We start from the raw sequence: 27,640 nt of genomic DNA, 5'->3' as shown, positions 1-27,640 counted from the left end.
ACGAGTATTTTTTGTTCAGAAAGTGAACGTGGTTGCTGAGAGGAATAAATTTCGCCATTGCGCTCAGAGACTCGGTGAACCTATCGGGCAATATGTGGCTGCTCTGCATGAACTGCTTGTGAACTGTGACTTCGGCGCGCTCACGGATGACATGATTAGAGATCAGATCGTAGAGAAGACATGCACTCCACGTATTCGGGAACATCTGCTTTTAGAAACGGACCACACTCTTCAAAAGGCAATTACTATTGCCGGACAAATTGAGTCTGCAGTAGTGGAAGCTAAAGCTATGGAGCGCACTGAAGCTTCAGTTAAAGTGGAGCATACTGACTCACTAGACTGTGCAAAACCGCAGTGGCGACAGAGATCTACTCCACGTAAGTCCACAATTTCTCATACGATGCCATCAAATGAATCACAGAAAAAGATGATGGATGCAAAAACATGCCTCCGTAGCAGAGTTACTTCACATCTTGCAAACTACCCCAAATGCCTAGCCAAACAGTCTAAATGCAGACAGTGTGGTAAAGTTGAACATTTTGCCAGAGTTTGTCGCAGTTCTGCATCCACGTGCAATGTACAAGAAGTTTCTGCACCTGAGTTAACTGTCTTAAGCATTGAAACGCCACTGCCGATGAAACGGAAACAAAATCTTACATGTAATCTTTCTTTGCACACTGAGTGGGGGAAATTAGTCGATGTTGAATTACTGGTGGAGACTGGCTCAGCTGTTTCCATCCTCCCAGAGCATCTGTACCGCCAACACTTTGCAGATCTCTCCCTTGCTGTGCCCAATGTTCGTTTGGTGACGTATTTGAAAAATACTATTCCAGTTTTAGGGTGCCTTGCCATTACAGTTAGATATGAGTGTCACCATACGCAGGCTTCTTTCTACATTGTACCAGGCGGAACACCATTACTTGGCATGGATCTCTTTACTGCTTTGCATCTTGAGATAAGGAATGGATCTATTGCATCTTTCGCAGAGGACGGTCAAACTACTGTTAACTTCACTGAGCCATTGGGTGTGGCTGCTGGTTTTGTACATAAAGTAAATGTGCGTTCAGATGTGCCGCCAGTACAACAGAAATTGCGCAGATTGCCATTTGCAGTGAGAGATGCAGTCACACAAGAGCTACAGAGGCTAGAATCTGAAGGGATCATAGAAAAAGTGGCGTCATCACCTTGGGTGTCGCCGCTGGTGGTCATTCAATAGAAATCTGGAGGAATTCGACTTTGTGTTGATTTAAGAGAGCCAAACAAAGCTGTCGTCATAGATAGTCACCCTTTGCCACATATTGAGGAAGTTTTTACAGAACTACATGGGGCTTCTATGTTCTCTACAATAGATCTCCAGAATGCATACACTGTAAAAAATGATTTTATGTCAAAGTAAATAAAACAGAAAAAATCATGTATCTTTTGCTAAGAATAATTTTGTAAAAATGAAAACTTTAGTATATTAAGTAAATCCTAATTATATACTCATTTTTTACTTGTAAATATTAGACATCCAACAGACAAGTGAAATTGACTTCTGACTCTCTGGCATATTTACATACATTAATTAAGTACTTGAAGCAAATTTTAAAAAATCAAGTAAAATTTAGTCCTTGAAGAAAGGAATCTGCGCATGCGCAGAAAGAAGAACACACGCGATGATTGAGGGATTTCGAATCTCCACTCCAACGGCTCTCGACAGGTAAGCAACAGTAAAAAACTGCATTATATTACAGATTTATAATGATTTTTTGATTAATTCAACGATTGTCTTGTCATCACTTCATGCTATACATTTGAAAAGTTTAGTGTTCTTAAGTTTAGAGACGTGCTCCAGAAAAAAGTTCAGAGAGAGGCAGAGGAAAGCACCCTGTTTATTTTACAAAAGCACAATGTTTTATTTCGATTGAAAGTGGAAAAAGTAGACATTTAACAGTTTATTTTTTCATATTTCTTAAGTCTGTAATCTTTATGACCAAAAATGACGGAGTATAAGTCTAATTTGCTGCTATGTGAAAAAAAATCGAGCAAAACGCGCGGGCACTTTTGCCGACTCAAAGAGGGTTAATATAATGACGAGTTAGTTTAGACGTTAGCCATATTTTTGTTTTAAACTTTACGTTTTACACGATTTATCAGTAATTACGCCTAAAAACCATGAATATGTCACTTAAATCATGATCTTTTTGTTTAATATTTGTTATTTTGTGTGCAATTTTCTTTATAGATGACAAATATTGGCCACAAATTAACAATAGGCCTAAGTGAGAAGGTTCTCGTTCCCTCATCGTGCACAATATAATTCATTTCCTCATTCATTTGCTAAATCGTGCATACTATCTATTAAATGGTGCTTTTACTAAATCGTGCCCACGTTGTAAATGACAATAATTCGTACTCCCAAATGCCTAATTCGTAGCCTTGATATCTGCTGTGTGTCACATGTTAGCATTAATGTGTGTAAATTGACTATGAGAGTAAGGTCATGCAGGATGTTTTTAATGATTTGGTTTAAATGAAATGAATAATGTGAATGCAAATTAATTAACTTTTAATTTAAAAGTATTTGCTGTTTACTGATTATTGTTTTTTTCTCTCTCTCTTTTCTTAATTTCAGGATATTTCTCAAATGCATTCAGCCCTTTGTGCCTCTGTTGCTGTAAACCGGTTGAGAGGGACAAAGAGAGAGACCGAACACACTGAATTGTTATTATTGTCATTATAGGTTTCTGTATATGCTTATTTCTTAATAAATTACTCTTAACTGCACATTGTCACAGTATTATTTTGTCACATTATAAGAGTAACATTTAATTTAATTTAAAATAATTACCAGCACTGCATAAAACAAGTAAAATGTATTTAAAATATCAAGTGGTTTTACTTAATTATATTAATTATATCATATTTGTAAGTAAAAATTACTCAATATAATTTAACAGGCCAAGTTATATGTACTTATTCACTTTGTGAATTTTACTCGGCTTAGTTAAGTAGATTTACTTAATTTCCATCAATGTGAAATTTACTTGAAAAAAATTCGTGCAAAAACTTGCCTTATTAAAATTGAGTAAATTCTACTTATTGTTTTTCTCAGTGTACCACCAAGTGACTTTGCATCAAGATAGTAGGGATCTGACAGCTTTCGTTACCCATGATGGACTCTATTGTTTCACACGGGTCCCTTACGGTCTGGCCTCAGCACCAAGTGCTTTTCAAAGAATGATGTCTCAAATTTTGGCTGGTCAGGATGGTGTGCAATGTTATTTAGATGACATCATTGTCTATGGTGAGAATCCGGAAGTACATGAGAAACGACTTCAAGCTGTACTTCGGTGTTTGCAAAGCAGTGGTTTGAAGCTTAATGAGGAAAAGTGCCACTTCAGGAAAACTGAGCTACCTTTTCTTGGCCATGTTATTTCAGCTTCAGGCTTGCATCCAAATCCAGATCATGTTCTGGCTATACAACAAGCACCAGCTCCTCATGATGCACAGTCCTTGCATTCTTTTTTGGGTCTTGCAGGCTGGTATTTCAAATTCAATCCCAATTTTGCGACATTGGTGGAACCTCTCCGTGCACTACTCCGAAGGTCTACTGGCTTTTGCTGGACAGAGGAGGCTCAGGAACATTTCAGCCGTGTGAAAAATCTTATCACTGCTAGCCCAGCCCTTCCATTATTTGATCCTTCTTTACCGACGACAGTCACAACGGATGCTTCAGATTATGGCATTGGTGCTGTGCTTACCCAGTGTCATGGTAGTACTGAAAGAACAGTTGCTTTTGCATCTAGAACATTGTCTGACTGTGAAAGGAAATATTCTACAACAGAAAAAGAGGCCTACCTATGGGGCCGCCATTTCACTTTTTGCACTGACCACAGTCCCTTATCTACACTGCTTTCCACAAAAGGCCTTGGACGTGCAGGTATGAGAATTGCCCGTTGGTCTGCACGTCTTCTGTGTTTTAATTACAGCGTGGAATACAAACCTGGCCGAGACAATGTCACAGCTGACTGTTTGTCCAGACTTCCACTTCCATCAACTGAATATAGCCAATACCAAGAGCCTGAAATGGTGGCTCTACTGTCTCCTCAATTTGCAGCTGTTACTGTACAGGAGCTGAGGTCTACTTGTGATGCCTGTCCTATCCTTCAACAGGTAAAGACCTGCATTGAAAAGGGGTGGCCTTGTAGTGCAAAAAGCTTGAATTCTGCTATAGCTCCATTTCATCGTATCCGGAATGAGCTGGCTGTACAAGATGGATATGTAATTCGTGGTACACACCGAGTGATCATTCCGGAAGCTTTGCAGTTACAGTTCACCCAGCTGGCGCATGCCACTCATCAAGGGATGGTGTGCACAAAGCAGAGACTGAGGGACTTGTACTGGTGGCCTGGCATGGACTGTCAAGTGGAAAATGCCATCAAATCCTGTTCCACCTGTCTCCAGCATGACAAGACTGCTATTACCCATGCAGCTCCACTCTGTCCTGTGCCTACTCCAGCAACTGCTTGGGAGAAACTGACTATTGATGTAGTTGGGCCTTTGAATAATGCTCCCCAAGGTTGTCGTTTTGCAATGACACTCATTGATTACTACAATAAATTGCCAGAGATTGCGTTTGCACCTGATGTCACTTCTGTGACTGTTGTGAAGTTTCTGTCTGATGTGTTTAGCCGTGAAGGAAATCCACTTGAACTTGTGACTGATAATGGTTCACAATTTGTTTCGGCTGAGTTTGAGGCATTCCTTGCAGAAAGAGACCTTAAAAACTACCGTAGCTCTGTCTATTATCCACAAGCGAATAGTGAGATTGAACGCTTCAATCGAGTGTTCAAAGACTGTTTGCAGTCTGCTAGCATTGAAGGTAAAGAGTGGAAAGCTTTTGTGACAGAGTTTTTACATACATACAGAGCAAATCCTCATGCTGTGACAAAACTGTCACCTGCTGAACTTTTGCATGGCCGTCAAATTAAGATAAAATTGCATGTGGCTGGTCTTCCATTTGTGGGCCCGCCAAAGGACCAAAAGAACTTGAAACAAATCATCCGACAGTCACAAAACAAAATGAAAGAGTACATAGATCGGCAACGTAATGCACAAAAGATATCCAAAGATTCAAGTTGGTTTGTTTGTGCGCATTAGGAGGCCGGGAATCGTCAAGAAAGGACATTCCAAGTTTTCTCAGTCTTTTAAAGTTGTAGCTCAGAAAGGCCCTGCAACATATCTCCTCTCCGATGGAAAAGCTTGGAATGCTATTCACCTGGCTCCGTCTTCATCCTGTGTTACCACTTCTGGTACACCTTCTCTAGCAGAAGACTCCTTTAGGCCTTTTCAAGCACCCCAGACATCTCAAATGTCAATCTCTCCTCCTGGTACTTCATGTCCTCGTAGAGTGTGTCGTGCCCCAGTGTGGTTTAAGGACTATAGTACATAAAGGTACTCAGTAATTTAAATTTTAAAAAAAGGGGAGAGATATAAGGTATTGAATATTGATCATAGTCTAGAAAAGGTATTTGAGACGTTTATGTTGTTATATTTTGTTTTCGTGTTGCATGAAAAAAAGGAAAAAAGAAAAGAAATAAGAGTGATAGAGAAAATACTTGTTCACCCTTTTCCACAGACTGGAAGCAGGTTAAACATTTGAGTTATTTAATTGCACACTTTTTGAAATATTCAGTGATATAATGCTATGCAAGTTGTTGACATTCAGAACTGTTGGTTTTCTTGTGTTCTGTGCTTTGTTTTTGTTTTTTTTAGTTTAATTCAAATCTTGTTCTTTAAAGAAAGTATAATATGTGGTATACTGAAATACATGTATGAACAGTAGGTGTCACTAAGGTACCAGTTGCCTAGTAGGACATGAATGCCACGAATAAGTGTTGCTAGAATGCTGTAATAAAAAGTATATAGATCAACGTTGAGTTCTCTGAAGTTTATTACTGTGAAATATACAACACCTAGCAACCACTCTTAGCAACATAAACATATGTTCTCATTGATATTGGTCATTGAAGCTTATATAGAGAGTATGTGAGAGATCGAGTAAGAGAGTGTACCTGAATTTACAGTAGATATAGCATTTTCCTTCAGGTCAGTCCTATCGTAATAAAAATCCGTTTGAATGCCCGCTGCGATATCTTGTCCTTTTAACAAGGGGTTTTCCGTGCCCTGACCTGACACGCATTTGTCAGTTGTGTCTTGCTTCTCTGTGTTCAAAACAAGTTTCAGTCATTTCAATATAAAAGTCTTCTCTACTGACAGACTCACTCATAAAGACAGTCTTTGCCGCCATCTAATGGCGAAATAATGTAACTTCTGTTTCTGTTTACGGTCAGGGACAATTTTTTCCAGCGGAAGGAAGGCTTTTAGTGATTTCACTTCATGAAAGTAATATTGATACATATTGTTTGGCTTTAATATTTGTATTGTGTGGTAACCGTTTTATAAAAGCAATAAGGTACTCGAGGCTAGTGCTGTATCGTGAATAAGTCACGGCTGAAGGGCATTGCAGGCTCTCAGCTTCGTATCATGCCTAACAACGCCCCTTCAGCCGTGACTTATTCACTATACACCACAGCCTCTCGTACCTTATTGCTTACGTAAAACAATTAATTGTATTGATGTTTAAATAAACCTCTGCTACGTCTCTTCAATAGACTGACATGTTGTCATAAGGTGGAAATTGGTGCAGGTCATTTTTTGCACTCTTTCCAGTGTCGTCCGGGAATACAAATGCCTGCTCCAGTCCAAAGCATTTAAAATGTCAAAATGTTCACCAAATGATTGCAAATGCCAAGCTAAATGGGAAATTATCTTTTTTCCTCCAATTATGGTTTTCTGTAAGGCCAAATCGACAACAGATTTAACGGGATGACGAAGGCTTGACTCAAACCTTTTTCCTCGTCTTATATGTCATGATAATACCACATTCTACCACGGCTCATTGTGCTTGCAATTTTATCCCGTTACTTGCTATTTCATAAGCAGCCTGTCTATCTATGCTGACTATGAAAAGTATAATTAAAACTTAAAATTATTATTTTTAAGACACTATTCATGTACAGAACACTCGCTAAAACCAAATGCTAAAACTGTTTTAGCAGCCGTTTTAGAAAGCAGCTCAGGATGCCGGCCTGCTTAGATAAATGCCCTCAAAGCCAGCAAAATGATGGGAAATAATTTCCTGCAAAATGACGGCCATACTACACCATTTGTCATCGAGGATCTTCCCCTTCATTCTCTCCCTGCAGCCTTGCTGTTGGAAAATAGATCTGCACTTGGCGACCAGTTCTCCGTAGCTCTGAGCACAATCACTCATCTGTAGTGCAATCTGCTATAGGAATCCATCATTTATGGCATAATGCATGCTAGTAGAAGAAAGGCACAGGGCACAGGCTCTAGTAACTCAAGACAAACATGTCAACAGTTCGCACAAAACGATTTTATGGAAGTGACAAAATGTGCATGAGGAAGAAGTAATGAGGGAACGCCTCTCCGTATTTTCTCATGCATGCAAGGTCTAAATCTTGGCTTGCTGCCTATACTGCATAAATACATTACATAGCATCCTAGGTAGCATCCTAACAAAAAATGGAACCTCATAAGGACTGCTTTTGAATGCTGTACTGTAAATATTCAGGAACTTGTATAACTGATTTTAATATAGGAGACACGAGAGAGATGACAAAATAAAGCAGCGGTTCTCTATTTTTGATTCCAAGGCCACATGTCGTTCCAAATGTGGAACATAAAAGGAGAATTTTAGCAGAATGTCCAAGCTGCTCTTACAAAGAATGTGAATGGTAACCAACTAGTGTAGCGACTGGGCTATTTGAATCATTCGTTCGTTTGATTCTGAATTAACCAATTCGGACTCTGTGTTTTTCTAAGCACATTCCTGTCCAAAATGTTCTTTGCTAAGCTTACCGAAGCTTGTAACCTCCTGACTTCAAAGATTGCAAATCATACGCCAGGCTCCAGAAAGACTGGAGCAAATGGACTTTCGTGACACTTTATTGTACCTTGGAGGATAAACAGTCAACATCTTTCGTTAACTCTGCAAAGTTCTGCATTCCAAACCCCCTTCCCCCTCTCTGGACCACAGAGAGATAACAAAACCTTCTCCTGCTACGTGACATCACACCCCCACACACACACAAACATCCTTTGAATTTAACTTAGAACTTAGAGATATTCTTTTTGATATACAATTCCACTATGCATGTGATTAGTTTTGTGTTATTCTATAGTGTGATTCCCTAGTGTGTAGTTTTGAATTCTAAGTGGGTATTTTAAGAATGATACACTATATTTGTACCCTAACTCCCCCCAGACCATAAAATTTTATGGTCCTAACGGAATGTCGACAACCCAGGAATCTCACTGAGATTCTGGCAGGAGAGCAGAATTAAAGTGTTCATCCTAGATATTTTATATGTATAACCATTGAAGAAATATGCAAACCTGAATGTATTTTCTCTTTTCCACGATTGTTCTTCTCTGTGATATGTTTTTGTATTCTTGTAAACCTTAAAGGAATAATGTTTCAGAGGTGCACACTGTTGCGAATTCATAGGTATATGTCATGTGGTCTTTTTAAAAGTCCAATTTTCATTCCCACTTGTAAATGCACATCACATTTTAGGTTAGTCTTATTCCCAGTTTGTTAATCGAACTTTTAATACTTATCTTACAGAGTAAGAAGGTACTTCTAGGCCGTAGCTTTTAAACATACCAAATTTGGTCTTGAATTGAACCTCCATATACCCGTAGGAAAGATATGGATACCAAATTATGATAAAATGCATTTTACTGCAGTTATAATTGTTTAACGTAGAAATGGCATGATCCTAAGACTGCCATAAAACATGCAAATCAAACTCGTAGTGAGACAAATAACTTTTATCCCGCCTGGAATTTCGCGTTCCAATTGGCTCAAGCCCAGGGAGGAGTGAAATTCCTGTGCCCTAGAAAAGCGGTTACACTCCGCGTTCCGCTCTGTTCTGTTCTGTATTTCCTTTCGTCTTGTTTTGTTCCTGCACTCTCACGAACCCGCCTCGTCAGCGAGAAGACCTTATGGCTCCCTTTTGGGAGCGTTTTCATTTTCTTTAAGTCTTTTCTTTATTTTCGTCTCCGGACTCCACGAAGCAAACGCAGCAGACAACTTCAACTCAAAGAGAAAGACTCTTTCGAAAACCCCGCTACCGCGCTCACCAGAAGACACGAGAGCGCGAGCCCTGCTTTCTTAAAGAAACACACGCACGCTGGTCTTGGGACACACGCATGAACTCTGCGTTCTTCAGCAACAAAGAGAACCATTTTGCAAGATAAGTTTATTGAACTTTTAATGTGATTTGATTCCTTGCTGTCTCTCAAAAGGTTACATTGCCTGTGATTTTGCCATGCAGAGATCATCTCGGTGATCTCTCTCATCCTGAACTTTAGTTTCACTTTCTCCCTTTCATCCTCTCCCTCTCTCATCTGTTATCCGTTTGGTCTTGTAATGTTTTCATCCGTATGTTTCTGTTGTAAATATGTATTTACTCTGTGTATACTCGTAGTTTCAATGTAGTATTAGTCTAATTATTAAATTCCATATGTCCTTGACTGACTCTGTTTTAATTGCCCATGTTACTTAGTCCCTGAAATGTTCGATCTTAGCTATATGCTTTATCTTGGTACGATTTAAGTAAGCTAATTTTACAAACATAGAAAGTTGTCTTTTCAAGGCCTGGAAAAGATACTCTTTCTCGTGTTTGTAAGAAGGATAATTTTCCTTGAGAATTAAGTTAATCTTACGTTCAAAACAGATTGTTTGATAACTAAATTAATTCCATTAAAGTTATCCCATTACTTCGAGCTGAAATAAGACTATTTGATGTATTAATGACGAACCATAACCCGTTATGGTAATCATTCATATATCAATCTAGTTCAGCTGCGATAAATTAATTTAACTGTAACATACAAAATATTAATCATATTCATGATTAATTATTAAAATTCCCTATAGATCATTTGAGCTAATATTAATATTAATGTACAACCCATTGTTGCTACACTAGTTTCCATCTACTTTCATTTGCAAAAAAAAGAACATCATTCAATTTCGAAACAACATTCGGATGAGTAAACGATGACTTGTTTTCATTTTTGAGTGAATTACTCCTTTATTAAGGATAAATATTCATAGTATATTGATTATTACTGATAATTTTCAGTACTGAGTTATATTTATAATCAACATTTCTCTCAAATCGTCCACCATCTTGGATTTCTTTCTTTCACTGAGCTTGTCACATTACATTGCATTATCTCCACAAAGGACAAACATGACGCTTGTCTTTGAATTTGTCTAAGAGAAGGCAACATAATTGACTACATTTTAGAATAGCTTTTGCACCAGGAGCTTATATAATGCTTTAAAATGTAGCCTACGGAGGCAGCTCACTACATTTTGGAACAGAGTTACGCTGATGGCTGGAGTTCTTTTTGAGGGAGCTGTGGTGCCCTTTCAGAAGGCACAAAACCCTCCTTGTTCAACACAAGAAAGCACTGCTCCACTGTAAAAAAGAAAAAAAGCAACCAAACATCAGCCGAGTCTTATATCAACTGAGTTTATGAAAAATCTGACAGCTCAGTTTTGCAAAAAATCTACTTACCATCTTGGAACAAATTTGTTCACAGCAATGCAATAATGGCATAAAGCATAGAACAACCTTCAAATAAACGAATAGAATAACACAAGTGCTCGTATGCAAAAAAACATATCAACCTTAGATAAATTTGTAGCCCCGAGCCCATGAGTCGTCAAATGGTGGCATACAGAAGAAAGTGATGACGTCACCGGTGCAATCAGTCTCTTAGAGCGGTGAACAGGCAGAGAGGAGGAGCGCGAAGAAAGAAAGGAAAGCAGGTTTTCTTCAGGGCCCCTAGTTAGCATGCACATCATACACAGCCCCTCTCAAATTAATTGGAGCATTCATATTAATGCTGTTTACCTCCAATCCATCAATCTGTCCTGACCGAAATTTGGCTGATGCAATGGAGCGGCGTGCAGTCCAGCACGGAAACGTCCTTGTCCCAAGAATGAGACTGTTCTTTCCACAGTTTAAAGCTAAAACCCATTCAAATTGACTGGGGGGATGTTGCCCAAGTTTCTGAAAGGCATTCTATGAAGCAACAGGAGTTAAATTGAAAGGCTGCCAAGTGATTCTCAGTGAGAGTGTAAAACCTCAAACCAGAGAGGCCTTTTATTGCTCGGTTGCGATAAAAACGCAGTCCGGTGAAAGTGCGAACAAACATCTCTAGCCAAAGGAGCATCACACCAAGTTAGGGAAAGGCCATCCCTCAAAAATGTGGGACAACATCTGCCTTTATCCATACCATTGATAAATACATTAACGGAAGAAGAGCTGTGGAAATTTCCTATTGGAGAATTCTGCAGGGAAAAAGTGAGAATACACAGATGTAGACATCATCCTTTAAAAACGTGCCATCTCGCATCACTGAGCAGTTCAAGGGCACGCAGATAACTGCATATTGGATTAGACATAGATTCTGTTTCAATGACACGCCATAAATTCCTAATGAAATGTGGGTCTCTATGGCACTCACAAACAGATAAGGACAAAAATAATTAGAAGGTGAAGATTTGCAGCGTGCAGAAATCTGAGATTGTGCCGATTGAACTCCAGCATTTTAAGCAGTACTGAGAAGATTCTAACTAAATGAATACACTACATTTTAGTACACTAGCAAACACTTGCCGACTTTGTAAATGGTAACAGAGAAAAACTGAGATACATTCACTTACGGGCCGTTTACACAACGCCATTTTCAACTAAAAACGGAACACTTATTATGCGTTTTGTCCGTTCATTTACACGACAACAGCATTTTGGTAGCCTGAACACGCAAACTTGAAGTTTTTGAAAACTATTCCCTTATCATATCCATGTAAACTACAAAAACGTAAATCTGTGAAAACGGTGACGTCATGCACAACACATGTATGTGTTTCATCTATAAGCTTTTTTTTTGCAAATGAAAGGATACAGATATTAACAGTAAGAAAAGGCATACGGACATCATCACAAAAGGTTATAAGAATTACATAAATCAACACAATATACAATTTTGTCATCGTGAAAAATGAAAGGCTCCTTACAACAGACTCAAGAATGATACGTTTTCAAAGCCTTTGTGTTTAAAGTTTTTGAATTTTTCTTAAAAGGAATTGAAAAGGGACTTTATATCAGAGAACATTCTAAAACTGGGATAACAGTGAATGTTTCTGGCTTTGTGAAGATGAAATTTACCCAAAAGACAAAGTAATAATACAGTTTTATCAAGATTAGAATGAAAATCAGACAAAAAAATTATAGATTGTGTAATTTGTGTCAATAGGCATGTGCGTTCGGCTCGAATGCACTGTAGTAAAAGAATGTGTATGTGCGCAGGCGCGTAGTCTTTCTTTACAAAGTGACATCGCCAACTACTGGACTGGCAGCATAATGCAGCTTTATTAGTTGTTTTCACGGATCTGTGTGAACAGGGATCGTTTTGATAACGCTGTCATCTGTGCAAAGAAAAAACGTCTCAGTTTTTAGCACATCGTGTAAATAAATGTACTCTAAATGACTGAGGTTCCCACACTTTTCCAGACTGTTCAAGTTGTTCTGAACGCAACAAACTCGCACAGAAACGTGCACCTACTTGCTAGGATGTGTGCTCTAAAATCGTCTCAAAACATCAAACTTGTTTGATATCCTCTGACTGGATGGAATCATAGTTTAGTTTAATCAAAATCTGCAAACTAGCTCTGACTTTCGACAACTAGCAGAGACTAATCCAGACTATAATTTCGGGGTAAAAGTCATGTAGTGTATTCCAGCCTTAACCTTAAACACCTCTGATTGGATATTGCAGCCATGAGCTCAACAGACATGTCTGTGATTGGTTACACTGCTCAACGCTGAAAAAACACATGTAATTGTAAACCTTTGACATTCCTCAGAGCGCAAATGCAAATACGAATGAGAGCATTTGAAAGCAATGAGTTGGCACACAGTAACCTACTTCCCAATTATAAAATATATTATACAATTGCGGGCCCTGCAAGTGTTGTGGGTTAAATGTGGCCCTTTTGGCTTCTGAAATTGAGTATCTCTGGGCTACAGGTTGAATTCTTTTGAGTCAATTATTCATTACGCATTGTCGTCATTCCGATCAAGTCACAACGTGCTACAGCAACCAAAATGTGTTTACTACCTCCACAACTGTCACAAAGCTCCTTTAAAAGAGTCACGGTGACACAATGACAGACTCTAAGTCTGACACACAGATTGAAGCCTGTTTTACTGAACCCATTTCTAAAGACAGGAAAATGACAGCAAAAAGCTATGCAACATTGAGGTAAAGAGATTTTCAACAAAGAAGGGTGTTCTTTGTAAAGTTCTGTTTCCATGGTGACACAAACACGAACTGTCTATACAGAAAGTGGCTATTGAACAAAAAATACAAATTTTGCCAGTGGGTATCCTCTGACAACTGACATTAAAGGTTGATCAGTTTGTTTGTTTTTATCACAATTAAGTAAACCAAGCTTCAGAAATTATAATTGATTGTGACTTGATGAGCTGAATCCTATAAGCAATGTGAACGTGAGGACCTAAACAACTGTGTAGCTTTTTACTACAGAAGATGGTTAATTCTCATGCCAAAGATCTTAAAATAGCCACAGGGATGAATTTCAAAGCACGAACTATAGCTAACTCTGGAAATCTACATATAAGCCTATGATTTTGAAAGTATGAAGGGTTTGAAGTAAATAAGCTGCATCTGAGGAAGTCTGCTTCTTAGATTAGTCCTTGTCAGTCCTGGCAAAGCGCAATGGCAGAAAGCCTGGGGTAACGAAATGCTCATTTACTGATTAAACTAATTTCTTAAAACGGCAGTCAAAGTAGCCAACTCAATTCACAAATGATTGAGACTTTCCTTTGGCCAGCCTCATTCACTTGTCAATACAACCTTCCCACTTCCCTCACCGACTCAGTCTCAGCAATGGCTGAGATGTATTGCTCGACTGTGAGATCAAATGGACTTTGTAATGAGCGTATAGGCAGACAGACTCATTAGGGTTAGTTTTTAACCACGACGATATTACACTAAAACGCTTTAGTTCAAATTTTATAAAGCTCCTTTTTTTCTGAATAAAATGTGAGGTGCTGAGCAAAACTCACAGTCAGGCCATTAATGTGCAGATGCTAATGTGTTCAGTGTGGTTAGGCGGTTAGACTGAAGTCAAAAGAGCCCACCATCAAGCAGTGTTATTTTGGCAATATTTATGTATTATTATAGTAAAACTTTACAATAAAGTCCCATTTGTTAACATTAGTAAATGCATTAGCTATTACTGTGCTAGACTAACTGATTACTCACAGCACTTACATATTCTTGCCCTATTGTTGGTTTGATTGCTTCTATTGTTCTCCTCATTTGTAAGTCGCTTTGGATAAAAGCATCTGCTAAATGATTAATTGTAAATGTAGCAATGAGAAATATATTTTTAAAGCAATTATTAATCTTTTTTTTATGTTAGTAAAAATAAAGCTGTTTGTTGTTTGATCATATTAATTCACGGTGCATTAACTAATGTAATCAAACAACTTTTGATTTTAAACATTAGAAAATGTTGAAATTAACAGTAACATTTAAAGCCCTTATGTATAACTAGCATGTATACACGTTAATTAAACGATTTAATAATCAAATAAGAAGGAGTTTATTACGCTGTACCCACATTGGACCAGCGGTTTGGAAAACAGATGGATGGATGATTTATCTGCGAGCGCCATCTTCTGGTCAGACGCGGGAATTAATTTACAGCGACTCTCACAGTGCATTATGGGTATTCTCTAGCCATTGAGCAAACATCAGTTGTACACTCATTTTTGCGGTGCAATGTGGAATTGAATGACTGCACTCGATAACGTCCACTATGGTTTCAGACTCCACTACAAATGGCAGTCCCCTCAAATAGTGCCCTAGTTACGGGGCGATTTCGGACACAATCTTTGTCTGGATCAGATTCAGAACGATGGTCAAATAGATCAAGTATCAAGTCCATCCTAACCACCAAAGTCCTATACCTCTTCATGGGTTCGGCATTTCATTCGGTTACGTTAGGCAGTTTTGATTTATATGCTGTTGAATGTTTGATGATCAAATTAGCTTATTTGAGCGTAAACAGCGTGATCAGCGGAAACTGCCCTGCAATCGATTCTAACGATTTTATTGGTCATTTCAATCACAGTTTTGATTGCCTACACCAAACACTGATCCCTAAACCACCCGTCACTGTAACCTTAACCAATGAAGTAGTTTGGAGGCTGGAAAAACGTGTCAATGGCGGAGAAGCTCTGTGTCATAAATGATGGAAAATCTTGTCAGTGGCAGGGAAAGAGTTAAAAAATAAAGTCACACTATGGCATACACAGTCACAATTACAAAAAATAAAGTCGCAATTGCACGCAAGCTGCACAATTTGAGTTCATCATGTCTGTAGCATAAACGTGTAAAGCCCTATTCGCACGGGATAAGTATAACCTAGTGACCTCTAGTCATTTGTAATAATTGCGGAGGTTGTCTGTGATCTTAATCCCGTGCGAATCGTCCGTGTCTGTAATTTGTAAAGTAAAAATTCCCCCGCAAATGACCTACCATATTTCGCCGAACACCGAGGTCCCGTGATAATATCAGTCCCGTGCGAATCGGCATCTCTGTGATTTGGCGGGGTCGTTTATAATTTTATAAACGTTTTTTGTTTCCTGTGCGCCTTTTTATCCATCTTATCAGGAGATAAGTCAGTAAATTCAAGTAAAATCACAGGCTTCGCTTATCCCGTGCAAATGCGCCACACGAAATTCAGATGTGGGGGGGTAATTTCTAAATCACACGTGGTCCCCAGATTAGTGTTGTCACGATACCAAAATTATTGTTTCGATACCGATACCAAGTCAAGTATTGCGATTTCGATACTTTTTCGATACTTTTCCTGAAAAGGGAGAAACACTCTCAAATATCATTGCTGTGCTTTATTTTTAAACCGGGACAACATTCTAATCATATAACACACTAATAAATGAACATATGAACAGCAGATATATTAAACATTTGAACAAAATATGAAATATCAAAATATAAAAAATAAATTAGAGCAATGACATTCAAGGTACATTTTTTTATAAATTTAGCAGCATTATCTCATTTATCATAAGAAACATAAGAGCTTTATCTTGATTCTGAACTTTGAATAAAAATATGAACAGTGATTATATTAAACAATGTTTAATATTGGTAACATATGATAAGCCTCATTGGTGATATATTTGGCATATGGGGAGAGAGTTGTGGAAGGCCTATACTTCATGTTAAACATAAATTTATAGCAGCAAAGACAACGTCGGCAGTGTTGACGGCAAAATAGGCTACAGAATAATTCGTTCTGTATTAAGAGGTGCAATATTTGAAAATCGATAATATTTTTTTAAATTACATTTATATTGTATTTATGTCAAAACTTTCAAACATCAAAATGTCATTTATTAATATGTATTCGTGTCAAAATGACATAGAAACATCTTTTCCTATTCTATTTTGCCTGGAAACGCTTCCAACACGCTTGCGTGTCGCGTGAAAAATAGGCGTCGGTTCTATTTCTAGAATGCACGCGTTTTCCGCGCGTCTCTCGAGCTGCACCCAGACGCGTGTGTCACGCAGGCAGTTAACATGGGAGCCGAAATAAAAACGGACACGACACGCAGCCAGTGTGTCGCCGGCCATCTGGAACGCGGTCATTCTTAGAAGTATCGATACTAATAAATTAAGGAATCGTGACGTTTTTAATTTCCGATTTACTTTTGAAGTATTGGTGCACCGTGCAACAGAGCAAGGTAGGCAACGTACTTCCATATGTCACTCCCCGCGTCATCTTTTTCTACGAGTCGTGGACCACTTGTGCTCGCACATGCAGCCATCTCGCTGTAGTGTTTTGTCACATGACACTGACAGCGGCAGGTTCTTTGCTGTGTGCGTCAGGAAAAAAACACAGACGTCCATAGGGAGGCGTTTTTTTTTTTTTTTAAGTATCGATACTGATAAATTTAGGTATCGTGACGTTTTTAATTTCCGAGTATCGCGATACTTTTGAAGTATCGGTACACCGTGCAACACTACCCCAGATAATAGTAATCCAGTGCGAATAGAGCTTAAGTCACCAAAGTCTTATGTACGGCTATAGGGGAAAAGCTTGGGGGCAAAGTAGCAATAATAACAGTGATCGCCTTAACAAGTGCCGCTTATTATAGTTGGATAAGAGGGGCATAGCGATACAACAGCCAGCAGTGATATTTATCTGAAAGGTCTGCGACTCTAGATTTCCACGGTAAAACATCAAGATGGAAAGTATATAAGGGTCTCCTAGCCAAGACACAAAGACAAAGCCAGATTCGATATTGAGAGAAGCAAAACTGCTTTTAGCTCCAAGGTATCAGTGCTTCCTGGAAGACATCGACACATACCCCTTCATTTTCCACATGGTGTCCATTTAAAAGATGTCAGTGAACCCAATGAATGTGAAAGGGTGTCTGATGAAGCGGCAAGAGAAAATTGCGCTGACTCACGGCAATCAGGCCGAATCATGCTGTCACCCACAAGACCACAAAGCTTAACTGCCTTCTGAATAATTTACATTCTTCTGTACGATCAGGGCAGAACTTCATACACACAGCTGACTCATATACAGGCAAATAAGCTCCCGTGGGAGGCTGCCCTCCCCCTGTGAACATCAAAACCTTCCCAACCCTGACACAAAGGCACAGGCACAGGCACTCTCTTCTTGGACATAAACGGCAAACGGGACGCTGTTAAATGTTAAATGTTGATCTACACTCTCTGAGCCCTGCGAAAGGGGGTGGAGAGGTAGAGAGAGGATCAGTTTGTCAGTCCTGGAGGCCATAAGAGCGCACAGTGCAGAGAGGATGGATCTTGCCGGGTTACAGGGTGGAAAAAAGGCCACAGAAAGAGGCTTATATCAAAGATGAGCTTTATGTCATAGTGCAACATCCTGTCTATTCAGTTTCCTTCTTCTGGTTGATTTTTGAGGGCAGCATGGCTGGATCCCCACAAACTAAAATCATTTCTTAAAATAAACATTAACGGAAATAAAATCTCATTGGCAGAATAAAAATGAAAAAAAAAAGAGATAAAATATTATATTATTTTTTCTTTTATATTTTTATGATTCTTATGATTAAATTTCTAAGCATTGTAGTCAGTACTGCAGATATTATAAAAAGTGCTTCAGAAATGTAAGCTTGTCTTGCAATGGACCGTATGCGAAATCTACATCTACGAGACAGTAGGGTTTCCAAATTTTGTCATTTTATGATTCTAAATGTTTTTCACAAGCACCTTGATGCATCTTTTTTCCGGGTCGCATCTGATGCGGACTCCACGGCGGACTGATATACCTCACAGTTTGTGCAGCATTACGTCACCAAAATGTGGTGGATAAATGGACCGCAAGGGCTAAGGGTGGCATTTTGGAACGGGCCCATTGACTGTCTGTGCGCCAAGACAACAAAGCAGCTATTGTACCTCCAGTTTCAGACTCAGCCTAAGGGGCTGTCTAAACCGTTTTCAACTAAAAACGGAAAACTTTTTATGCATTTTGACCGTTAATTTACACGACAAAGGCGTTTTGAGGGCCTGAAGACGCAAACTTTTGAAAACAGCTAGGTTTCAAAGTGCAAGTTTTTGAAAATTATACCGTGAACGTCTGAAACTACAAAAACATGAATTTGAAAAAAACATACGAGTTACTGTGCCCCCCTACCGCATTCGCAAGCTAAAACAAATGTGTGAAATGCACACACAAGGGTTGGTTGCTTTCCATTGCGAATGCAAAGTTGAACCAACATTAACATGGCTGGTTACCTCAAGACTACCTTTGTAACACATTCACCTTTGGTTGTACTTGTGGGGGAAACAAAGTTTGTTAAAACAGGATTGCATTGCATTCCTACCAAATGTTTTGAAACTGCCAAATGCAGCATAGTGCAATACAAGTCAGCAGGAGAACTCATGGGACGTTATATAGGGGCGCTGAGAGCATGTTGGAGGCGTGTGTAGGACGGGATGGTTGCAGTTTGCCATTAATAGCACGCTGTGCTCAATTAGTCCAAACTACGTGCTACTGGAATAGCAGAATTTTTGCCACTTTGTGTTGCTACAGCCTTGACATGAATTAGACATTTGGTTTTCAGCTAAATAGAGGTGCCTGCTGTTTACTATTGCTCATACATATGTTTTTTTTTTTTTTTTTTAAGTAATTGAACAAACCTCTAAAGTATTACACTTTGGCACATTTTCCAGCAAGTTTCTGCTAAAGAATGGCACATCAAATCATGCGGCTTGTTGAGGAAAGGTGTGCAATTATAATTTTTACCCTTTCACACGTTTAAAATATTCTAGTTGCGTTTTTTAAACTGGCCATTATTTTTAGAATGTATCACCTATTTCTACCCCAACTCTTCAAGCATGCCTTGGAATAGATCTGTATGAACGATGTGTCTTTTTATTTAATTGTTCCTTTTTATTCAAAATATTCACAAAGGTGTTAACTATTGTGAAATATCTGATATTCCGATCCTCAGACAGTTGATCTGTAAGTTATAACAGGCGGTGGATGTTGTGATGTTAGCGCCACAACTCAGAGAATCAACACTGTTGGAATTACAACATATAAAATTCATCGACTTTTCCTGAAAGACATGAAAGTAAGTGGCCGGTGAACTGGGATAAGAATAAACTTTATAGTTACCAACACAATGTCTGATGTAAATAAAACACGTTTTCAAATTGTTTAAAATGTGTATTATTGCCTCTTACATAGACCAGACTAGTTTTTTTTTTTTTCTTTGTTCAAGTACTTATGTGTATATAAATGTCTGAAACCTAAAATAAACATTGTGTGGATAAAAACATTGAACAGTTGTCATCCATGACAAGTGCTGAGATATTTAAATGAGAAATAACTAGGGTTTACTTTTCCCACAACCTATCAGCTGTTAACTGGAGAACGTGCACAATGATTATAGTAATTTTAATGACTTCCCAGTAAGCATACATCTCCAAGCTCTGAACATCTGCAAAACATCTCATTATTGTGTACAACATCTAATAGCGTCTTAGTGAAAAATATTAACTTGCTAAATTATAAACATCACTACATCAGAATGTCTTTTTAACATCTGATAGGGAATAGAGCTTTAATAGAGCAGTACTGCAAATGAGCAAACTCTCTAAAAGCACATCTTTCATCTCATCCAGATGAAAGAGCAGACAGACATCTGGGTGACATATAGATTTTAATCATTTACATAATTTTTCCAGACCTGGAAGACAGCATTTTAAAGCTTGAAAACCAATTAGACTTTGTTATCCAATTGATAAAGACCTTTGTATACTCAGCTGAGCCTCTTCAAACAAAACATAGCAAAACAATCTGGCTTGAACCACAAGGGTGCTGTATAAACAAAACACAATAATACGCCAAAAAATACATAAGTCCAGTTGTTTTCTACAAATGCGTTGGCAAATGTATTTTTTCTCTCAGCGTGCTCCTTAAGCTCTATTATTGCAAACTAACACGGTGAGTACTGGAGCTATGTACTCGCGCGCTCTCCATAATTCTCAACAGCTTTCAGTTAATTGGCTTCTCGAGCCACACGAAGCGCGCGCGACTGCCCCTAGTGCCACACCCTCTTTTCATTAAACAGCCAAGACACCTCAGTTACATCTGAGTCACCAATAAGCAACATTTAAAATTAAAGTAAACATGACCTACCACCGCATTCAGACCACGAAGATAAGTGTTATTCTGCGCGTGATACAATAACATATAGGGGGTTGGCCAACCATTAAATGCCTCGGGCCAACGGTGAGGAAACACAGCACCTGAAAGCCTAATATTTCCTATGAATCTTTATGCACGTAATACATAAGCGTTTAATATCAGCGTTATCCTCCTTCACAAGGTGCACTGACAGGCGCGCGCCGCTCATTTACACGTATTGTTCAGCATAACAACGGCATCCTTTCACTGTCTTCTCTAACAAACCAATTTTTTTATGTTGATGAATGACCACATGACCGAAAGCAGTAGCAAGCCCCCGTTAAGCCACCGGCCTGCTGCACGAAATGTTAAATGACATAATAATATAAAAATGTAAGCCTCGTCACAAGGACATATGGACTGAGCCCTCGCTGCAAGCGCTCTTTCAACCTGTTTAGTGCACACTTTACGGATAGTGAGCGTACATACACCGGATGACATCGCAACAAAGAGCCCTACCTGTCTCTCCAGGTTTGACGCGCGTATTTCCGTCCAAATGCCGACCATTGAGGGCTTGCGAATGCCACCGCCCAGCTGCTTCTATTCACCGTCAAAGGATGGAGACTGTCCGAGAGGATGAATGAGCGGACGGAGGGGGAAGAGCAGCTCCTGGATGGATGAGAGGAGAGGAGAGGAAAGGAGATGAGGAGGAGGAGGAGAAGAGCGTAGGGGGCGTATACGCGCGCTGGATACACCAAACTCCTTCCTCACAACTGAGAGAGCAGCGCTGAACTGAACACGCACTGATTTCATCATCACGGATGCGCTGTGAGCCTATTCCGCTTTATGTACGTCCATAGGCTACACTACCGCATTCATGTAATTCAGTGAACCACTTAGGAAATAGATACATTCATGTAAGAGTACATTTTTGCCTATCTATGTAATTATATATTGCGAGAGAGCAAAGTACACCAGAATATAATTGAATAGAATACTTTTTTTTGTCCGAATACAGAGAATTCTTCAACACGCTGTAAAATGTTTTAAAATAGGTAACCTAAAAATGTGTTTCAACCTCCCCCGAAAGCCTGTAGACTGATGTTTATGTGAAGGACGTTTTTGCCGGGAAAATCGCGTCAGGTGTGTAGGACAAAAGTGTGAACACAAGCAATAAGTTGCTTGCTGCAGTTCACTTAAAGGGGTAGTTTGCCCAAAAATGAAAATTCTGTATTTTATTTATACATTTAAACATTGATCAGAGAACATAAACAGAAGCTCAACCGAACCTGCTTGAGATCAATCCTCTGCATAATACACTAAAATAAACCTCATTGGTTCTTGCAGAATCTCAAATGTGCTGTGTAACACGAGAATGAACCTCATTTGTTCTTGCTGAAGCTCAAACGTAACACACGAGAACAAACCTCATTGGTTCTTGCTAAAGCTCAAACGTGCTGCGTAACACGAGAATGTACCTCATTGGTTCTTGTGGAAGCTCAAATGAGCTGCGTAACACATGCGAATGAACCTCATTGGTTCTTGTGGAAGCTCAAACGTGCTGTGTAACACGAGAATGAACCTCATTGGTTCTTGCAGAAGCTCAAAAGTGCTGAGTAACACAAGAATGAACCTCATTGGTTCTTGCAGAAGCTTAAAAGTGCTGTGTAACACGAGAATGAACCTCATTGGTTCTTGCAGAAGCTCAAAAGTGCTGAGTAACACAAGAACAAACCTCATTGGTTCTTGCAGATGCTCAAACATGCTGGGTAACACGAGAATGAACCTCATTGGTTCTTGTGGAAGCTCAGACGAGCTGTGTAACACGAGTACAAACCTCATTGGTTCTTGCAGAAGCTCAAATGTGCTGCGTAACACTAGAATGAACCTCATTGGTTCTTGTGGAAGCTCAAACAAGCTGCGTAACACGAGAACAGTGTTGGGGTAACGAGTTACAAAGTAACGGATTACAGTAACAATATTACTTTTTGGGGTAACGAAGTAAAGTAACGCATTACACTAAAAATATCTGTAACTACACTACTTTACTAGACTATAGGAACACGCTTTCCTGCGTTACCCAAGCCGTGTTTGCCTGCGTGTAAAGCTCTGATCTGTTTAAGTGGTGTGTGCATGCCTGTGTGTGTGTGCTTCCCTGGGCACCGTTGTCATAGAGATCGATTTGAGTGACGTAGCTGCTGGTGCGAAGGGGAGCGGGAAATGGAGACGGAGACGAAGACAGGGGGTTTCGGCCAGTGGCGATATTCACATTACTTTCAGTTTATTGCTCAAAAGGACAAAAACATTTGCGTGAAATGCACTCTATGCCAAGGCAGCAAGTGCTGGCCATCGGGACTACCAGGAGATTCCCAGTGGGCTGACGTGCCTTTTGGGCCGACATCTCATACTTTTTTTCTTTTTCTATTTTTTGTCTTAACGGACCATAAAACTCGAACATCGGCGGCCCATTCGTTTTGTTTTGCTTAATTGGCGGCGCTGGGTTAAGTGCGTGCCGGTGTAATGCATTAGTTAAAAAAAGTCTGCGTCAGTTTTTTTTTCCTGATAGCTGACCAGCCCATGAAACACCTTGGCCCATTGGATATTTTCTTGATTGACACTGGGCTGTCTACCACCTTTATCCTGTTGTTTGTGGATTTTACAGTGAGGCATATTTCTTTGTGCAGACATGGATATTGTTCTTTCATATGGTTTTACATGCCATTTTGTATAGGCTACATTTATAAACACTATGCGGACAGGCTAAGTGATGATAGGGCTATGATGTTTGTCCATGTAGGCCTATCTACACGGTAAATTAAGAAACGGGAAAGTAAAGTAATAAGTAGTGAAGTTACTTTTCAAATGCAGTAACTAGTAAAGTAATCTCATTACAATTTACAGAAGTAACTAGTAACTAATTACTTTTCTTGAGTAACTACCCCAACACTGCACAAGAACAAACCCCATTGGTTCTTGTGGAAGCTCAAACAAGCTACGTAACACAAGAATGAACCTCATTGGCTCTTGTGGAAGCTCAAACGTGCTGCGTAACACGAGAACAAACCTCATTGGTTCTTTCAGAAGCTCAAACGTGCTGCATAACACGAGAATGAACCTCACTGGTTCTCTTACGTCAAGAGAACATGCTTGAGCTTCAGTTTACCACAACTAATGTCTGAGTTTATGAATGTTTATATGTAAATAAAAGCCTAAATTCCTATAAAGTAATCGTGTCTTTTAAAAGCCTAAATTCATATAAAGTGACCGCTCAATTCATATGGATTAGTTTTACGATCTCTACATGAACCGAAGATGATAGCAAATCTCACGGGTTTGAAAAGACATGAGGGTGAGTAATTAATGACAGAATTTAAATTTTTGACATGACTGATAGAAATCCTTCACTTATGAATTAAGTCATCCAAATGCACTGCTGATGAAACTGAAAGCAATCATGAATTGTGAAGGCATATTTTATTATTTTTAGCAAATGTTTTAATGTTGTTATAAATATATTACCTCATACTAATACATATTATATATATATATGCCTATTAAACAGTGAGGTACAATAGCCTAATAGGAAATGTGCTCTGTAGTGGGAGTGCATTTGTAATTACAGCACAGGAAACGGGTGTGCATGCTGAGAAAATTACAGCGGAGTGTGCAAATGACAGTCCTTACACAAGTGTGTGTACAGGCATGTATGAAGCCATTATTCTAGAGAAAGTTTTATTATTTCCTTAACAAATGGAAAAAAGCAAGAAGAATTCCTTTATATTACACTCCGCTGTAATTTTCTCAGCATGCACACTCATTTCCTATGCTGTAATTACAAATGCACTCCCACTACAGAGCACATTTCCCATTAGGCTATTGTACCTCACATATATATGCTAAACAATCACTGAAGTGAAATGATTAACAATAAACAATAAATGCCTACATAACAAATCTGCTTGGTAGCCTACAGCTGGAACTGTTGCTATTAATATTTCAACCAGAGGATGGCAGCATAATTTTTTTCCTGACCATGTAATGGTTCATTCACAGGTCTTTGTGCTTTGTAAACAGTGGACTGTGTTGTAAATGTTACTCCCATTTGCATTGCACAGAATATGTGGGAAAACCATTGTCGGGAGACGAGGGCGATCTTTCGAGTAATTACCATCATTATGCATATTTTACTGGGAAACAACACCCTTGTTTTCAGTCCTTTGTGGTTTGGAGAGAATGTCAAGAAAAGTTCATTTGTCATGTTAGAGATAAAATCAGATAGTAGGGGAACAGTTTGTTTGTCATACTGTTTGTCATAATGTCGCACAACCCACCTACTCTAGTAGGTCGCAACCCAAAATATGAGCCACATGTCAGAGTTGCACACAGCAGGAAAAAATAATGCTAAATGCAAATAATAAAAATCAACTAAACACTGTAAAAAAAGAAAAGTTGACTTAACTTAAAATTATAAGGCAACTTGCTGCATAGATTTTTTGAGTTGACTCAACTAATAGAGTTTAATTAACTAGAGATATTATAGTTGAGTCAACTCAACTATAGAGATGTTTTAGTTGAGTCAACTAAAAAAAATCTGTGCAGAAAGTTGCCTTATAATTTTAAGTTAAGTCAACTTTCCTTTTTTTACAGTGCATATAATTGTGAATAGAATAAATATGCTTTGTGGCCTTTAAAAGGGAGGAGAAAACACATCCTACATCTTTTGCTGTAGATGTCAAATGTGTGCGTCCAAATCTTTTGACACAAATTCATCTGGCATTTTGTAGAAGCCATAGCCAAGTGAGGCAAATGCCAACATGGACAGGCTGCGTGACATGCCCTCATCCTTTCAAGCTATGAACAAAAGTACGCAAAGTAAAACATAAAATACAACCCAGACTTCATTTAATATGGGTTCACTTACAGGAGAATGGTTTGTTTTAAAAAACGAGAGCATGAAACCATGAAAACAATTCAAGACATTTAAAAAAAACAGCAGGTTAATAATTTCCGCATAATTTCGAGTTGATGGTAATGTAATACATTAAAGTGTTTAAATTGAAGGAAATTCGGTTTACTTTTGCATGATGTATTGGGTCGCCACTTGATATCCATTGTAAAATCTGGGCCTTGATAGAAAACTTGATTCAACAACTTGCCTGATACAACAAGGCTTGTTATCTGGAATGATCAATTGGATTGGGGAGGGAGGTGTGTCTCAAACCAAGATAAAACACCTCTTTCAGTTCATCTTACTCGTTGTACATATTGGAAGAAAAAGGGAGAATTTGCCAGAGCTGACTTTTTTAGGGAGGACAAATATAACAACCAGTCAAATATTGACCAGATTTTGTCATTATGTTTCACTCTTTCCACCTACACATTTATCTGAGGGAGAGGGTGCATTATTATTGCTGTGTTAAAATGATATAGCACATTTTCTCCTGAGAATAACATGGTTGATAAGTGTGTAAAAAAAGATGTTCATCGATTTTAACATAAAAGAAGGCAATGTTTTTAAGTCAATTAATTATTGCAAGAAAACGTCTTGCCTGACTTCTGCAAATTGTTGCCTTTACCTGCATGGTTTAAACTTTATACTATGTTATTTGTCTCATATTTTCTGTACAAAATGTGCATGTCATGGAGAACAAAGTTCTTGTTATCCTAATCTGCTGATAACATCATATGAATATTCATATTCATCCCATTACTCATGAGACAAAAACATGAAATAGGCTAGACCTCAAAATTTGGTACACGACATGGAAAAACCCAACAAACTCATTATTTTGAATGCTGAGGAACTAACTCATCCTGACAACACAAAGCAACAAAGTTACAAAAATGATTTCGAAATGAGCATAAATTAAACAAACCACAATCAAACAATACAACCATAATAATAATTTGTGCGCATGCTGACAGTGTGAAAAGGACTAAATAATGCATAAAAATAACTCCCTATAAAAGCTGTTGATATTTGGATGTTTTGCAGCATTATGTACTTGATCTAAAAATGCATTGCATTTTTTTGTGATACTATGGAACCCTTAAGTGACATTTGGTTTTTTGCTACTTGAATGTTATCTTCGCTTGTTGGATTGTTTCTTGGTGTCTGTTAAATACTACTTAACTAATTTTCAAGCCTGATAATTATGGATCAACAAGCAGGTGTCACATATACAGTATGAGCAAGGGAATGTTTTCTTACGCACATACTGTAATGCCTATACATTTCTCGTGCACAAAATGTTCTTGTAATGTTATTTTATGGACGGCTAGGTGTTCTTTTTTTTTTCCTACAAATTGTCACTTTAGAGGCTCCATAATATGGACACTACTATGTCCTTCTTAAGGCTGGCCCACACTAAAAGATTTTTAAAATGTTATCAGATTTTCAAACTGTGAGAGACCACAAACATGACGATAAAAAAAAAACATAGATTTAACAGTTTTGTTCCTATAGTGTGTGGGGAAGATTGAATCGAAAACTATGGCATAAATGGAATCGCATTGGCATAGTTCAACTAATCTGGGTGAATGTGATTTCACCAAGTACAATTTTTTCTTTGTTGATCCTGGAACAACATTCCAATCAACCAATCAGATTTGAGGGACAAGTTAACAGTTTATGTCAAGTTTAGGCTTACATCCAGGGTTAGGTGCTTTTACATCAGTGTTATTCACCTATCATTATTGATTTTAGGGATAACGTATGCGTGGGCTTAGGTTTATGGG

General features: G+C 38.6%; 1 protein-coding gene and 1 long non-coding RNA gene across 12 annotated transcripts in view; one reads left to right on the top strand and one right to left on the bottom strand.

Annotated features, from left to right (window-relative positions):
* LOC311073301 (band 4.1-like protein 1) overlaps positions 1 to 21,663 on the bottom strand; it is a 63,021-nt gene extending 41,358 nt beyond the window's left edge. For all 11 annotated transcript variants that reach the window (XR_014604129.1, XM_084098919.1, XM_084098927.1 and 8 more), the window contains exon 1: positions 21,422 to 21,663. The gene's annotated coding sequence lies outside the window, so the exon portion shown is untranslated. The remainder of the gene's footprint in view (positions 1 to 21,421) is intronic.
* LOC311073708 lies at positions 1,379 to 2,769 on the top strand. The gene is made up of 2 exons (XR_014604201.1): positions 1,379 to 1,702; positions 2,618 to 2,769. It is a non-coding gene; the product is annotated as an uncharacterized lncRNA (long non-coding RNA).
* Positions 21,664 to 27,640: the final 5,977 nt, after the last annotated feature.

The sequence above is a fragment of the Abramis brama genome (genome assembly GCF_963993115.1).
Source record: "Abramis brama genome assembly, chromosome: 22".
NCBI classification, from domain to species: Eukaryota; Metazoa; Chordata; class Actinopteri; order Cypriniformes; family Leuciscidae; genus Abramis; species Abramis brama.
The sequence above is the reverse complement of the archived record's forward strand: the minus strand, read 5'-3'. Positions and strand labels throughout refer to the sequence as shown.